This window comes from Mus caroli, chromosome 4 (genome assembly GCF_900094665.2).
Source record: "Mus caroli chromosome 4, CAROLI_EIJ_v1.1, whole genome shotgun sequence".
Taxonomy (NCBI): domain Eukaryota; kingdom Metazoa; phylum Chordata; class Mammalia; order Rodentia; family Muridae; genus Mus; species Mus caroli.
In genome coordinates, this window is record NC_034573.1 from 68,449,315 (window position 1) to 68,463,789 (window position 14,475).

The 14,475-nt window shown below is 38.5% G+C and overlaps 1 long non-coding RNA gene and 1 pseudogene across 1 annotated transcript in view; both read left to right on the forward strand.

Moving 5' to 3' along the window:
• Positions 1 to 2,922, forward strand: part of LOC110293343 — a 16,043-nt pseudogene extending 13,121 nt beyond the window's left edge.
• Positions 2,923 to 13,397: 10,475 nt separating this feature from the next.
• Positions 13,398 to 14,475, forward strand: part of LOC110293773 — a 90,033-nt gene continuing 88,955 nt past the window's right edge. The window contains exon 1 of the long non-coding RNA XR_002377846.1: positions 13,398 to 13,453. This is a non-coding gene — a long non-coding RNA (uncharacterized LOC110293773). The remainder of the gene's footprint in view (positions 13,454 to 14,475) is intronic.

A 14,475-nucleotide genomic window follows, 5' to 3' on the forward strand; every position in this document is an offset into this window, starting at 1 on the left:
TGGCGGGGGTCGTGGGTAGCTGGCGGGTGTCAGGCAACCCTGCGCTCCAGCTACCCCGGTGCTGATCCGGCTGGATGAGCGCGGGTTGACCTTTTTAAATATTTCCTGGAACAGGAAACTTTCTGTCAAAGCAAGATAGAATATGCACTCTTAGCAACCCGTGGGACATTCTTTAAATTTTTTTTTTCTTTCTGAACAGAAAGGAAGTCTTAGCCAATAGAAGAAAATTGAAATAATTTACTGTATTTTATCTGACCAGAGTGGGATAAAACTTGTATTTTTATGCTGCCTGCCTTATCTCTGGGAATGGGCCATGCAACCAGCCCCCACCTAGCTTTCCTTGAACCCACAGATAAAAGACACACACACATAGTTGTTCCTTTACAAATTGTCTTTGGACACAGTTGCTGGGTTCTATTACTTTCAGCCTAGAAAAGCATGCCCTTAATAATATTCTTATTTCCACTCCTTCTACCTGCTCTAAACTTTAGCATCTCAGTCACATCTAGCCCCTGATAAATGCCCCTGACTACCTGCCTTCAGGAGCAGCTTGTGAGGCCACAACACTTCAAGATTTCACATTGTTGTTTGGCTTTTCTTTCTCCAAAGCATGGTGAACTCCATCCTTCCTTACATCTCTCTCTTTTCTCCAGGGACACAGAGGTTCGACCTATTCCTTCTGCACAGTAATATGCCCATGACTTTCTTTACTAATAGATCAAGGACAGGACTTAGCATCAGTATGTCCCCTACAAAAACTAGAAATCACTAGCCATTGTAACTGCAGAACATACACAAAATTCAGGGTATCTAAAAAACATACTATTAAATGAAAAATGATTCACTGTGAAATCAAGCAGAACTTTTTAAAAATCTAGAATTGGGTGGGGAAAAATATCTAGAGTGGAATGGAAATACAACATACCAGAATTTATGGGTTACAATGAAGGGAGTCCCAAAAAGTTCCTAGTGCTACATTCCAAATAAAAGTCAGAAAAGTCAACTAAAAAACTTAATAATGCACTTTAAAACCTTATCAAAACAAAAATAGTAAAAAATTAAAACCTTAGATGGGAAATAATCACCTCAATCAGTACTATAATTAATGAGATAAAAATATGCAAATAAAAATTCAAAGAATCAATAACATGAGCTTTTATTTGGAAGGAAACAAAGAAAAGTAACAAGTAAAATTTGAGATTAAAAGACAGAGATCGTAGGGACATACTTTAAAATCTCTATTTTGCTAAATTGGAAAACTTAAAATAAATAAGTACATTTTTAGATGAATAAAACATTCAAAATTAAACCAATGTTAAATAAAACTAATATATATATATATATATTTATTGTTTAAGAACGTCATAAAATGTATTTTGATCATATTCTTGTTCAACTTTTCCCTAATCCAATCACTTACCCTAACCTCTTGTTTTATCTATTAGTTAAATTATTTAATTTATTTAGTTAACTTATTTAATTTCATAACTCATCAACTGCAATTTTGAATTTCTGCTGTCCATGTGCTTCTGGATGTGAGGTCTTTCATTAGCATGATGTTGACTTATCTGGAGTCACCACCCTTAACGAAAACTCACTCTTCTGGAGAAAATTGAAGAAAAAAAAGTTAATAACAGGGAGACTTAAGTGCTAATAAAAATTTCTCACAACTAAAACTTGCCTAGAAACAGATGGATTTACAACAGAATTCTACTAGAACTTTGTAGAAGAGCACTAGTTTTACTTAAATTATTCCACAGATTCAATAAGGATACCCTTAAACTATCTCTTATGAAGCCAGCATTACTCTAATAAAAATAAATAAGAAAAATAGCTAAAGACACAAGAAAAAAATGACAAACAAAAATCTCCCTTATGAAAACAGAAGTAAAATTCTTAATATATTAAAATTTAAGGTCCCTCAGTCAGGCGCAGCCAGGTGGGTCGTCAAGTTGCCGCGCTTTGTCTTGACCACATCAGCTATGGCTGAAACAAGCCTTTTTTGGTTTGTTTGTTTGTTTGTTTGTTTGTTTTGACAGGGTTTCTCTGTGTAGTGAATGGCCTCGAACCCAAAAATCTGCCTGCTTCTGCCTCCCAACTGCAGGGATTCCTAAAAAGTAGAATATCATTCAAGATTGATCTCATCGGATTATTGCCCAGCTGTGCTTCACTGTTAATGACTTGCAGGGGGGGGGAGGGTAGGAGGAGGGGGCAGGACAAGACATAGATGCGCCCCTTTCCCAGGCAAGCAGCTGCCTCTGCTGAGTGGTTTCTGAGCAAAGTGCAGTTTACACATGCTTTCTCCGGTGATCTCACAAGGACTAAGCAGACCATACATGGCATTTTGGAGAAAAGCAGATTTTGCAGAGACATAGCAGTGAAGTGTGACTCCAGACTCCTGAAAGGATGTATGGGTTCGCAGAAGTCAAACCACTAAGCGAGCTTTGGACTCTGGCCAAAGCCGCTGGGGAAGTGTCCCATGTTCATCCCACCAGGAGGAGAGACAGTAGAGCAGGTAAAAATTCCTGGAAAGGATTTCTTTGATTTCATTTGTCAGCCAATCCTGGGCAAGGCAGACCAGAGAGAAAGCTTCTTCCCTGGAGTGTCAGGCAGCTGTTTTGGAAGCTCTTTGGCAGAGATTTTCCTTTTTGGGAAAACATGGCAGCTTGGGGGCGATTCCCAAAGGGCTTAGCAGGCAGCATATTAGTTGTGAGCTATGGTGCTTACATGAGAAGCCTCTTTGGTTATTTTCTAAGTGACCTCAGATGCTCATTGCCAGGCACAAGAGACAAATTTGAACTTTCCTCTATCACTCCCAACACTGGCATCAGTGTCTTCATCATAGTCTGTAAGTAAACATGTGAGCCATCAATTCAGTGTGTTTGTATGAACCTCCAGGAGTACGTGAATGGAGTGACTTAAAAGCACTGACTGTAAAGCCTGTTCAGTGGAGCCTCTGAAGGGAGTGCCTTGGCCTCTTGTGTTTTCGTCCTCTGCTCCTGCCAATTTAGAAGCAGTGGAGAATTCTTGTGATAAAGCCCTACCCCGCGGGACTTAGTGGGAATCGACTGACAGCAACCTGGTTTTTCTGAGACATCATTTTCTACAGTGATGTTGTCACTCTGTACCATTATGTTTCTGACTATTAACTTATGAGGACATTCAGTATTGCCATTGGGGATGTGTAGCCTTCTCTCTACATGCTTCCTTTCCTTGGCCTTTTTAATATCTAGATGGTGTTGGCTTTTGAAGATAATTGTATGGTTTTCTACTCGCTTACCAAGTGCTTGCAAGAAAGAATGGTTTCAATAATTCACTTCCTATTTGCAGTGATTGCATCAGAAAAAAAATACAATAAATCTTAAGATTTTGTCAGGCTCATTCATGATAATGGTGTTATTTCAGAGACATAGGTATGGTTGAATATATGTAAATAAATACATTTTATCCATTTATATATATATACATAGGCTTTAAGACAAATATATATGTCCCTCTCAGTTGGAAAAAGAGGTCACAGACAAAATTCAATATTTCATTTCGATAAAAGTTATGAAAAGTCTAGGAACAGAGGGAACATACTTATACATAATAAAATAAGACAAACATTGGGCTAAATAGAGAAACACTCAAAATCTTCCCTCTAAGATCAGAAATTAAAACAAGAGTCTTCTCTCTGTAGCCACATTCCATATAGTTCTTGGCTACTTAGATTATCCACAAAAGAAAGAAATAAAAATGACACAAATAGAAGAAGTCAAAGTATCATATTTGCAGTTGATACACAATGCATAAAAGATTTTAAAGACTCCATAAAAAACTTAGAGCTAATAAACATATTCAGCAATCACTATTTAACAAATTTAATATACAAACAAGTAGCCTTTCTCCACATCTTTGACAAATACCCTGAGAAATTAAGCAAGAACGCATCCTTATTCAACATGAACACACACACACACATACACGTAAAATACATAAAAATAGAAGTAAATGAGACTGACAGTGAAAACTTTAAGGCATCAATAATTGCTCTTTATAAATGAGAACATTTCATATCTTTGATTCTTTTAAAACTACAACAGTCCTAGGTTGAATATATTACTGTCTTTATTTCAAGAGCATAGGCACAGCCAGTAACCATGGGAGCCAAGTGCATGGGTTTACTGACAAAGAATATTTGGGATCTAACTGCAGAGCAAGCTCCACAGTGCAGTTTCTGTCACTCTTTCTTTATGAAACGAGGGAAATCCCTTTGCATTTTTTGACATTTTTTTTTTCATTTTTCTTTCCTAAGTTGATTGTGATCTTGTGGGACTACTTCTTTCAAAGTATCTTAAAGAACAACACAATTGTGACGGCACAACTCAAATGGCACATGTTAGAATAGAAACTTGACTTAGAACGCTTTGAGTTAAAATTTTACAAAACATGGGCATCTTTCCAGGTCTTTCACTACAACATTTTTTTCACAAGCCAAAACAAATCCTTTGAAATCTTAGTTTGCAGATAGACTACTAAGAACCACCATCCATTACTGTTTGAATTAAATTACCTTTCTGCACAAGACACATCCTCTTTTCTATAAAGAATAATGTGGTATATAGAGCAGCTAACACTTAAGTCAGTTCAAATAATGTGTTCCAATTTCTTTGTCTTCCATTAGTGGAACTAGAATGTCTTCTTGATAGATTATTCAAATTTTCTTATTTCCCTCTGGCTGTCTTATATTTCCCTATCTCAATGCTTCTACTGTAGTTAGGCCACTTTGGTGTCAGTACAAGAAAACAAAACCAAACCAAACCAAACCAAAATAAAACCCAGTCAAGTTTATTTAAATAAGAAGCGGAGTTATTTCAAGGATACACCAAATAGGCCTCCTGGGTCTGGAACTGAGAGAATTCCAGTCTGCTTCCCTGAAGATTTGTCTTTCCACAAGGCTGTACAACCACTCTTGTTGTTAATTTCTATGCATTGACCTCTTTGATAGGCCTCCTCTTCATTAAAACCACAGTTCTTCAATTTATTATTTACTTCTTAAAGCCTAGCAATGCACTGGCATAATGAAAAGTGTTCATTTATTGTCCTATTTCATATTCAACAAGTGAAAGAGTTGTGGTTAGTACCAGATGTTATGAATAGTTTTTACTAAGTACTTGTTGAATTCATCATGGTAAATTATAGCCTAAAAGTGGATTTACTCTTCAGGAGAGCTTTGTTAAATTTTTGAGAGTTCCCAACATGTCTTGATTATGCTTCCATTCCTTCACTCACTTTTTCTTCCCCCTCAAAACAAACAAACAAATAAACAAACAAACAAAAGAAAACAACAACAAAACAAAATTTCCATCCACCTATTATTCTAGGATTATAAGGGAACCAAAGGAATACATAGTACTGCTTCCATGTTGTCTATCACGAGAACACGTTTTGTAGTCCATAGTGTAGGTAACAATCTGCAAGTATACACTGTACATAGCTCAGCAAGATACACTGCCAACAGTGGACTTGTTATAAATTAACCCTTCATTCTATTTGGTTCTTGGAGGAATGCTGGACCTGAAGACACTAAATGAACACATCTTGAATTTAAACAGTTCATATCCTAAGAGATGACAAAGTTATAGACATAGATAGATATCATAGATCACAGGATGAGGTCAGTCATGATCGGGACGCTCAGGAATTATTAATTGCCTTTGTTTTATTCCCTATGTTACCAGCTCTCTTGAGGTAAATGTACTGTAATTTTATAGAGTATGATTCTGTTGCCTCTTCCTTTTTCTTCTTTCTTTTTTGTTTTTGTTTTGTTTTGTTTTGTTTTGTTTTGTTTTGTTTTGTTTTGTTTTGTTTTGTTTTGTTTTGTTTTGTTTTTCGAGACAGGGTTTCTCTGTGTAGCCCTGGCTGTCCTGGAACTCACTCTGTAGCCCAGGCTGGCCTTGAACTCAGAAATCCGCCTGCCTCTGCCTCCCGAGTGCTGGGATTAAAGGCGTGCGCCACCACGCCCGGCTTCTTCTTCTTTTTTTAATACTGCAGTTCACCCTCCCAGTCCACCCTCCAACTGTTTCACATCCCATACCTCTGCCCTACTCCCCTGTCTCCACAGGGATGTCCCACACACACCAGGCCTCTAAACTTCCTGGGTCTTCAGTCTCTTGAGAGTTAGGCACATCTCTGAATGAGCACATAGCTGGCAGTCCTCTGCTCTGTATGTTTTGGGGGCCTCCTTTCAGCTGGTGTATGCTTCCTGGTTGACGATCCAATGTCTGGGAGATCTCAGGGGTCCAGGTTAATTGAAACTGCTGGTCTTCCTACAGGGTCACCCTCCTCCTCAGCTTCTTCCGGCTTTTCCCTAATTCAATCACAGAGGTCAGCAGCTTCTAACCATTGGTTGAGTGCAAATATCTGCATTTGACTCTTTCAGCTGCTTGTTGAGTATTTTGGATGGCAATAATGATAGGTCCCTTTTTGTGAAAACTCCATAGCCTCAGTAATAGTGTCAGACCTTGGGTCTGCCCTTGAGCTGGATCCCACTTTGGGCCTGTTGCTGGATCTTCTTTTCCTCAGGCTCCTCTCCATTTCCATCCCTGCAGTTCTTTCAGACAGACAAAAAAAAAAAAAATGGGTCAGAGTTGTGACTGTGGGATGGCCACCTGCTCCCTTACTTGATACCCTGTCTTTCTGCTGGAGGTGGACTCTACAAGTTCCTTCTCTCCACTGTTTGACATTTCATCTAAGGTCCCTCCCCTTGAGTTCTGAGAGTCTCTCACCTCCCAGGTCTCTTACATCCTAACCTCCTATCTCCTGAGGTTGCCTGCTTCCATTCTTTCTGCTGGCCCTCAGGGCTTCAGTCCTTTTCCTCCACCCAATGCCAGATCATGTTCCCCTCTCCTAACCTCTCCCCTCTCCACTGTCCCTCCTAGGTCCATCAGATCTGTTGCCATTTCAATTACCATTTCTTCGAATAAAGTACAGCTTAAGTATACAGTTACTGCCTCTGATCACTGGTAGTTTTGGTGACAAATATCCTGTACTTTGGTAATTTGGTTAGAATGCTATCAAAGTCATCTAGATCCAATTACCCTTAAGGGTTGGCCATGGTCAGTCACATCATACCTTTTCATTTCTAATTGTACAGTATCCAAGATCCAAACCAGAAGGATATTTAAGAAAACTATAAAACTATGAATAACTTTCCCATGACAGAGATTTGTTAACAGTTTGAATAAAGTTCTGAAATTGAAAACTGAAAGGTTCTGGGAAACCATCAGGATCTCCAGGCATGTGATACAAAATTCCTGGAATAAAAAGGGAACTAGCTTATATTAAATCTGTTTGGTGATCCAGGTGACTAGATAGGTATTGTGGGTACACAGCAGAGATATAAGTTTGGATCTGCTCAGCAGGAAGTGTTTTTCAGCTCAGTCAGAGCCACACTCCAATGCATTGTAGCTGTCCTGAAAGCTCCCATTTTGGGAGCTGAGCTAAATCAAGGAGCTGCATAACTTTCAAAGGAATAGTACTTGAGAAAGCAGGCAGAATGTTCCTTACTGTAGTGGCTGAGGAAGGCATTGCTCTCTGAAAGAGCAAGCTTTCTTTCTGGTGAGGGACTTCTCTTAAAATGTACTGCTTCACAGTCATCTAGGAGGATAACAGAGGCCTGTGCAGGCTTTCTTGAAAAGATTCTAGTGTTTTGTAAACCTAAGCAGTAGGAGCTGAAATGATCATCCCTTAGGAAATGGAGCTGCTGGTCTGTAGCATGAAATGGGATCTCCACGGTGCTTATATCGGCCACTGCTTTCATGCTACAGAGGTAATTGTTGCAGTATTGATTTTCCCAGGCCTCCTGCTGCAGCACACAGCCAACTTAATCTGCAAAACCTCAGGCTAATGCTTGACATCCTGTTTCCTGTAGAGTAGAGTATCAATTAATTCCTTGAGGAACTTGAAGCATTGTCTCTAAAAGTGCATTGGATAGTTTTTAAGTATGTCAGTCCCAAGTGCTGCATCTACACTTTCATATATGAATACATTAACAGCAAGCGTCACATATCCTTGTAGTCATCACACATAGGATTCTGTAGCCAGTTACAGCAGGTCCTGCCTCTGTAACTTTGTCCCCATCAGTTTGAGAATCCCTAGGGTATGCTGTTACTTTGTTAGGAAGGCTGTCTAAGGTGGGGTACAGATGAGAATCTGGATGCTGGGAAGAGAGAAGAACCTAGGAACTGGCACCTTTATTGCTCACCACTGACAAGACACAGGTAGACAAGACTGCAAAGATGTACAGTCTCTGACTTCCTCTGCATGATTGTTTCCAAGTGTGTGTGTGTGTGTGTGTGTGTGTGTGTATTGGCTGGCTAGAACACCCATCTGAACACCCATTTTGTAACTTACCCTTCTAGAATAAGTCATTTTATTAGAATTTGTTTTCCTTGTTTTAATTTTACAGTGGAAAGAAACTATGTATCTCAACTTAGCCTGAAAAGAGGCTTCCTTTTTGTCAGGAGGCTTCCCTTAGTTTAAATAGTTATGATTAGGTTAGACGGATGAGGTCTCATTTGTAGACCCTTCGTGAAGGAAACTCCAATAGTCCAGGAAAAGGTTGAGGAGGGACTACTAAGAAATTATCTCTCTCTGGTTGAAATGATTTAAAAATAAAAAGTATAAATCACAAATTCCATTTATCAATGGTTCTGGTGACATAGACTTTACTCGAGGCTACTTTAGCTAAAAAATAAAAAAGCCAACCCTTCTGAGGTGTTGGCTTGGTTTGATTTTTGTTTATATTTTGCATCTCAGAAAGCAGCATTCATAAGTTCTATGGAATTTTATGAAGGCATGCTACTGACAACATCATGTTACAAAGTGTGTGAGTCTCTTCAAAACATCTTGAGACATATCAGCATTGGTTCTGTTCTAAGAAAAAGTGCATTTTTTCAAGCAGTTTGGTTACCTTTATAATGGGGACATTTTTGACACTTAGAAGGAATTGTTTCTTTCTTTGCTTTGGCTTCCAGGAAGCTCAGAAATCCAGAGCTTCAGAAACTTAAGTAGGCAGAGCAGTTATATCACTCTCCACGCAGCTTTACTCATGGTATTCCAATTGCTTCTGTCTATGTTACACTTAAAGCCCTTTGTCATGAACTCAGGTGGCCGCTGTTATGTCATCAACAGGTCAGGTTCTAAAGATAATCCTGAGACTTTACTCAGCCCCAGGAAATGGGTCTCTGAAATATAAATGTTCTGTAATCCTCAAGCTACTTGAAAATATTCTCTCAAAACCAAATTTAGTGCATCCTATTCCAGAAATACTTGCTAGCCATGTTCTTGCTACTGTATTCACAATAACTAGGAAATGGAAATCAAAATGTCCTTCAAATGATGAGTACATAATAAAAATATAGAACATATCCACTCTGGGATACTATTCCGTTATAAGAAAATATAGAATCATGAGATTTGTAAACAATGGGTGGACATAGAAACAATTTTATTTTGTGATGTCATCCAAAACAGGCCCTCTAACTTTGGAGGAGAGAAGGAAGGGGGCCCTCTAACTGGGAAGATGAAAATAGGCTAGTACAGACGAGCAAGAGGTGAAGAGGGACATGTCACACTAAAGTTGTTTGCTCAAGCCTGAAGAAATCATATTATTTTATATTTACTTAAATTAGAGAGATAGATACATGTATTTGTGGATATAGATACAGATGATGCAGATATAAGTACAGATATACACATAGATATAGATTACCTAAATAGATATAACTTAAATGAACTTATGCTCCTTGGGCTGACGATGTTTCTCACAAGAACCATAGACTACCTAACAGAAGAAACAGTATCAGGCTTGAGAACCCTTGATTCAAATTGTTAGTCAGGGAGCCATCAGGAAATTGAAAAATCAATACAGGTTACTCCTGCTGCCCTGTATAGTCTCTCAGAGGTTGAAGGAAAATTCCTATTGCTGAAGAAATTATTTACTTAGAAAACATGACTTAGAAGAGTTGAGCTATATCTAAAATCCTATTTTCAGAAAGTGTGATACAAGCTGCCAAGGGAGGGAAGGAATCAACAGTCCCACCAAAATATGATACCTATGGACCACAAAAGAAGACAAGCATCACAAATGTTCCTAAAAGGATAAATAGTGATACTTATTTATTAACAGTAAACAACTGTGGGCCTGTGTACATGGAAAACTGCAGGTTTTTCATGGAGATCTCTGGCCCAACCAAGTGTGAGGGTTCAGACAAAGTGGGGAGAACTTAAGCAGGGAGGGAGAGTCACCTCCTGTTGTTGCTTCTGCTGCTCCAAGACACTGCACCTGTCAGCCTGCTCTGTGCACTGAGACGTCTGAGCAGGCAGGAGGCTAACTAGCCAGTGAGGGGTGTGGGAGAGCTGGTTCCAGGATCAGGCTAAGCTCCTACTGACCCTTCAGGGTCTCTGGGGTTTCTAACCTTAGCTCAACCTTACCAGGCTTCCTCTCACAGCCTGCCGCCCCACAGACAACTGTCTAACTGTAGTTAGCACTATTATATTTTGAGAGATGCTGAAAATCATTGGAGGTTGAACATGCTTGAAGGTCAGAAGGGCAATGTCATTGCAGGGTGATGTCTTGTATTAGTTTCCCTAAGTCTTCTGCTTGTAGCTATCATAATTTGAGCAGTCTCTGTCATGTATGGCTCCCATTGACTTAAAAGTGTCTCTCCCTTAGTCCACAGGTCACTATATGCTGACACCTCTGAAACCATATGCTATAGTATTTTCTCCTGTTAATTTGTTTATGTTGAGTATTTTGTCAGGGTAATAAAAGCCCAACACAGAGACATTTCTCCCATACACCATCAATTTCTCATTTTGTCACTTTTCCATCATGATCCAAAGGAAGCTAGTACGGTACCTCAAGGACAAGAAATGCCTTGTGCTTGGAAAGTTCCTGCTTTGAAAAGCTTAGTGGTATTCTGAATAGATCCCAGAAGAAATGAATAACAAAATCTCAAATATTATTCATGAGAAATATTTTTCTGAGTTGTCAAGGGAATGCAATAGATTCTCAAAGTAATATAAACTATTTCTATAACCCTTGGTTGCATCTCTGAGGTTGAAAGTCCATATTGCTGATAATACCATGTATGTTGGAAACAAGACTTCAAAACTAGATTTGAATTTGACCTGAAAGCCTGCTCCATCAACAGTAGCTTTCATAGTACTGGAAGGTACTGTGTAATCTACCAAGGAAGAAAAGTGATCAATAATTTTATCCAGCTATGATTCCTATATGCCCAATGTCTTAGGCTACTATTGTTGTGATGAAACATCATGACCAAAAGCAACTTGAGGAGGAAAGGGTTTATTTAACTTATAACTCAATATAACAATTCATCATCAAAAGCACTAAAAGCAGGATCTCAATCTGGGTATGAGCCTGGAGGCAGGAGATGATGTAAATGTCATATCAGAGTTCTGCTTCCTGGATTGTTCCATGATGGCTTGCTCATCATGCTTTTTTATAGAACCCAGGATGATCAACCTAGGGGTTACACTGCACACAGTGAGCTGGGCCCTTAATTTTCTCAATTGAAGCTTTCACTTTTCTGATGACTCTAACCTATATCAAGTTGTCATAAAATTAGCCAGCATACTCAACAGTGATGAAAATTGAAAGATAAATTGAAAGAAAAATTGAAAGAAAAAAATTGAAAGGTATAATACCCTATACCTTTGTGGTAACCAATAAATATCTAATTGGAGTTCATACACATTAAACAGGAGGAAGATTATGATTGGTCCTGGACACCTAGGCTAGTACCTCTTGTAACTAGTGAGATCCTGGGTCTTAGAGAACATGCTACTGCCACTTTTCTAAGCCAGTATACATATTAATTACATTCTACATATTTATTCCCAAAGATAATTGTAGCTTTTACCCCTCATGAAAGAAATTTTTTCAGTAGCTAAAGACCATTTCAAAATGCTATAACAGCTTAAAATGCAGTAACAACTGACTGTGGCCATGACAGCACCAATTGTAGAAGAATTTTAATCCAGCAACACAGCTGCTCCAGCAAGGAATCATATCCAACGATATTCTAGATCGATATAACCAAGCTGGAATGAAGACATGCCGTGAATTATGGTATGATCTAGCTGTAATACAGATAGATATACACTTAGTACACACCTTTAATATCCCTAACAATGAGGATAAGTTTTGTTTGTATCCAGAAGCAACCATATTTGAAAGTGACATGTAACTGAGGGGCAATCAGAGAAAGATGTGAAAGAATGATTCAGAGATATGATATGTGCAGCTCATATCATAGGAACATCACAGGAAATGTAGGCTACTGAAAAGCGATGAGAGAGAAGAAAAGGTGGCGCGCGTGTGTGTGTGTGTGTGTGTGTGTGTGTGTATCTGTAATCTATATGGCAGTTTTACTGGGAAAGTCTTACAGAAACAGGTTAAAGATAGAACAAGCTAGACAGAAATAGAGAAAATTAGCCAGATAATGAGAATGAGCCAAAGTATTAGGGCATATTGCCAAAATTAGTATGAGGCCAGGCAGAGAAATTTATTTAGAAGCTGAAAGAATCCAGATTGAATCAGTCATCTTGCAAGATTGGATTGTAAGGAGGCTAGAAGCTTCCAGATCTGGGCATAGGAATAGTTAGGACACAGATATAAATGCTCTGGGTTCAGCCTTAGCTGTGTCTTTGCTCAGCTTTGGTAAAGCTTTCATGCCATCACTTCATCTGAGAAAATAAAAGGAACATTTATAGTAATTAACATATCTATAATATAACTCTTACATTTAATGCAAAGGGAATATTGCAAAAGAGTGGGGAGAATTTTAAGAGTCAATAAATCAGAAAGTCTGCTATTAGAGTGTATCTTCTAGATATGACTGGATAAGCTACACCTACTAAATATTAACAACGGCTACCTAAATAAGAAAGGAACAATTCTACCACCACATGACATGTAAATATGCATAGGGTAAAATCTCAGGTGACCTGTTCTCTAGATGAAAACTGACAAACAATTATCAACTGCTGAGAGAGGGGGAAGTGAGTCTTTACTAGGGATAAGTTCCCTGATTAACAACATAATACTAAGTGGTCAGCCAAAAGAATCAAACAGAAATGCATTTAGGAAGCTTTATTGTATATTTATTGGTGTGTCTGTGTTTATAGGTGTGTGTAAAACAATAATATTAAAGAAAAAGAGGTCATGGGTTTAACAGGGAGCTAGAGTACAGAAAGGCTTAGACTAAGGAAACACAGGAGGGTAGAGTTGGTAGTGTACTTGCTTATTATGCATTAAACATTTGTTTTGATCGCTAGCACTATATAACTGGCCATGTTGGTGAAAAACTCTAATCCCAACTCTCAAGAAGCAGAAGCAGGAGAAACAGAAGCTATCATTCTCAACTATAGCCAGTTCAAGGTGAGCCCTGAGATACATGAGGTCCTGTCTCAAAAACTAATAAAATAAAAATGATAGATAGTGGCAATAGTTTAGTGAATAAAGGTACTTATTCCCCAGCCTGTCAACCTGAGTTTGATTCTCTGAGAATTGTGTTGCTGGAGGAAAAGATGGACTCCTCCAAATTTTCCTCAGGTTTACACACACACACACACATACCACACACACACACACTAAATAAACAAACAAATAACTTAATCAGTAAGAAAATCTAAAGCATTTTAAATGAAAAAACAACAAAAGAGGTAATATAATATGAAAGAGATCTTTCCAGGTATATGAAGGAACAGAAAGAAGGTTCTCCTGTCTAGTTTCAGACTGTGACATGAAGCTTATACTAATATAGGATTTCTGTGAAAAAAATCATGTGTACTGTGTTCTATACAAGACATACACCATCATGAAAGAAGTTTAAAACTGCAGAATCATGTCAGCAATCTTCAGACTTAGTGACTGCTTGAGGTTTTTACCCCGAGACAGGTTACTGGTAGCCTCTTCTTTGTTCTAGAAGAGTAGGCATTTCGAATAATAATGATGCTATATATGCATATATGTGAATGCTGTGTCCCCATATAGTGGAACTGTTTGGGAAAACTTAGGAGGAGTGGCCTTATTGGATTGGGTGTGGCCTCCTTGAAGGTGTGTCACTTGGGAGTAGTCTATGTTTTAAGAGCCCATACCAGGTCTCTCTCTCTCTCTCTCTATCTCTCTCTCTCTCTCTCTCTCTCTCTCTCTCACCTGAAAATTAGAATGTAATGGTCTCAGCTACTGCACATATCTGATTGCTTTCTGCCATGATTATCATGAACTAACCATCTGAAACTATAAGCAGGGCCCCATTTGAATAGTCTCCTTTATAAGAGTTGCCTTGGTCATAGTATCTTTTCATAGCACTAGAAGAGTGACTAAGACAGATGTAATCTTTTCTTTGTTTTTGTTTGGATGTACTATGTCCATGAACTAATTGTAAACTATGGCACTGG